This window comes from Rutidosis leptorrhynchoides, chromosome 5, assembly GCF_046630445.1.
Source record: "Rutidosis leptorrhynchoides isolate AG116_Rl617_1_P2 chromosome 5, CSIRO_AGI_Rlap_v1, whole genome shotgun sequence".
In the NCBI taxonomy this organism is placed as follows: domain Eukaryota; kingdom Viridiplantae; phylum Streptophyta; class Magnoliopsida; order Asterales; family Asteraceae; genus Rutidosis; species Rutidosis leptorrhynchoides.
In genome coordinates, this window is record NC_092337.1 from 251245600 (window position 1) to 251248177 (window position 2578).

A 2578-nucleotide genomic window follows, 5' to 3' on the forward strand; every position below is an offset into this window, starting at 1 on the left:
CGATCGCATGGCCACTTTTTCCAGCCCACATGTTGTTGTTTGCATTCTGCCGACGGTTTATATAATAATATATAATATATAAATAATTTATATAATTATTTAAATATTATATTTTATTCTTGTGCATAGTAGACTTGTAATTTTTAATCCGTTGCGTCGAGCTTTGAGAGTTGACTCTGGTCCCGGTTCCGGATTTTCGAACGTCCTTGCGTACAATTTAATATCTTGTATTTTGCGTTTCGCGTCTTGTACTCTTATAATTTTGAGACATTTCTCATCAATAATTTGAACCACCTTGATTGTACTTTGTACTTTTGAGCTTTTTGGTCGTTTGCGTCTTTAATTTGTCGAATCTGTCTTTTGTCTTCACTTTTTATTATTTAAACGAATATCACTTGTAAAATAGAATAATTGCAACTAAAAGCTTGTCTTTCTTGAGGGATAATGCTATGAAATATATGTTTTTTTTAGCATTATCAACTTTTGACAAAATTCATGATAACTTCTTCAAAGTTAGAATTCTTCTCTACTGGTTGCGTGTTATGATTTTGTTGTTGATACGGTAATTGAGGTAACGGTTGTTGTTGGAAATTTTGTTGAGGTGGAAATGGAGGATGGTTTCTATTGAAAAATCCAGGTGGTCCATTTCTTTGAAAAGCAAAATTCTTTGGGTTTTGATATCCTGGGTTTGCAGGTTGATAATTAAAATTTCCTCCTTGAAAATTGCCTAGTCTTTGATTGGCCATAAAATTAACTTGTGCTACTGAGTTCATTGGCCGATCATTGATATCACAATTTTTCGTGAAATGTGGCTGTCCACAAATTTCACAGCCTACTTGCAATGCTAAAACTGTTGAATTTAGTTTATCTATTTCTCTTCCAAACTTTTTGAATTGATTCGACAGTGAAGCTATGGTTGTGTTATTGTCATCATTTTCTTCAAGGCTTGCCACCGTCCTTCTAAGTTGTTGATCTCTAGACGGTGTCCATTCAAAAGTATGAACTGACATGTCTTCTAACATGTCATACGCCTGATTTGGTGATTTGTACATAAATACTCCTCCAGCGGAGGAATCTAATATACCACAAGTATGTTCATCAATACCACGATAAAAAGTTTGTACTATTTGCCCTTTTTGCAATCCGTGTTGCGGACACTTTCGTAACATTCTTTTTAATCTTTCCCATGCATCATAAAGAGTTTCATCCGACTTTTGTTTAAAAGTGGTTATTTCAGTTCTAAGTCTTTCGGCTTTTGCCGGTGGGAAAAATCGGGTAATGAATTTATCTCTTAATTCGTTGAAAGTTGTGATAGAATCAGGTTTTGATGCTTTCAACCATGCTTTTGCGTCTCCGATTAACGAGTATGGAAAAGTTCTTAACTTAAATGCATCTGAAGAAACATCTTTGTTTTTATACAGTTCACATAAATCTTTAAAAGCTTCTAGATGTTCTATCGGATTATTATTAAGTCTTCCGTCGAATTGTTTTTCACATACCATGTGAATAAATTGCCCCTTGACTTCCCAGTTTTCAGCCTCAATTTCAGGTCTTCTTATAGGTGCAAGAGCGAGAGGGGGAGCAGTTGGTCTGGTATTTCACATTGGTAGATCATTTGGATCAGGTGTTACTTCAGCCATTTCTTCTTTAATGACGATGGTTTCAGGTTCAGTTTTGATTTCTGGTTGACCACTAATGTTTCCTACTTGTTTTTTGATATTTTTTTTTTGTGTTTTCGGTTTACTAGTACTACCTAATTTTTTTTGTTTTTCCTATTTTAATCTTTTGATCAAGCCTCTTTCAGGTTCTGGATTAAGTGCAATGAGTTTAGGATTTCCTGAACGGGTCATACAATTACTAAATTGTATGTAGTCTTGAAGGATTTATTCACTAAGTGTATAAACATTGAACTTTCTTGAAAATGAATTTTCACGAAAGGATCGAATAACATAAAAACAATGATAAAAACCTTTAAACAAACAGATTTTTCTTCTGATTTTGCCCACGTTTCGAATAGCCAAAAGATGCAGCAGAGGGGCAGGATTCATTTGGTCCCAATATAATTGGGTACTGTTTGGCTCCAATAACCCAGTCCACGTACAAATCCAACTACTACTACGAATCAGAAAAATTTTCTATTTATTTAACTGCCAACTTTCCCCGTCGGCGACGCCAAAAAGTTGATGTGCGTGATCGTGTCCTTTTATTTTGAACGGATTTGAATTTATTTTATTTCACAAATTAGTTGTGATTATATGGCGTTTTTATGATTTCGGATTGATTTCACACATATAGGCAACTAGTCCTATTCGTATAGAATTATTTTATTTGGTAAATCCGGTTCGTCCCACAGGAAAATGGAGTTTTCAGGTGTTTTAATTGCTAAAAGTTAAACTATTAAAATGGGGGGTTTTGAATTAGGCTTTAATTATAGCTAAACGCAATTTAAATTTAACTAAAACTAAATAACTATATTAACGAAAATAAAAATACAATTTATAATAATTTGACAAAATAGAAGAAATAAGTTTTTTCATGGCAATATAGCAAAATAGAAAAAGTAATTAAAATTTACTAT

At 33.3% G+C, this 2578-nt stretch overlaps 1 non-coding gene across 1 annotated transcript; it reads left to right on the forward strand.

Moving 5' to 3' along the window:
• Nucleotides 1-1140: 1140 nt before the first annotated feature.
• Nucleotides 1141-1247, forward strand: LOC139850988 (small nucleolar RNA R71). Its single transcript, XR_011760356.1, has one exon. It is a non-coding gene; the product is annotated as a small nucleolar RNA R71 (small nucleolar RNA).
• Nucleotides 1248-2578: the final 1331 nt, after the last annotated feature.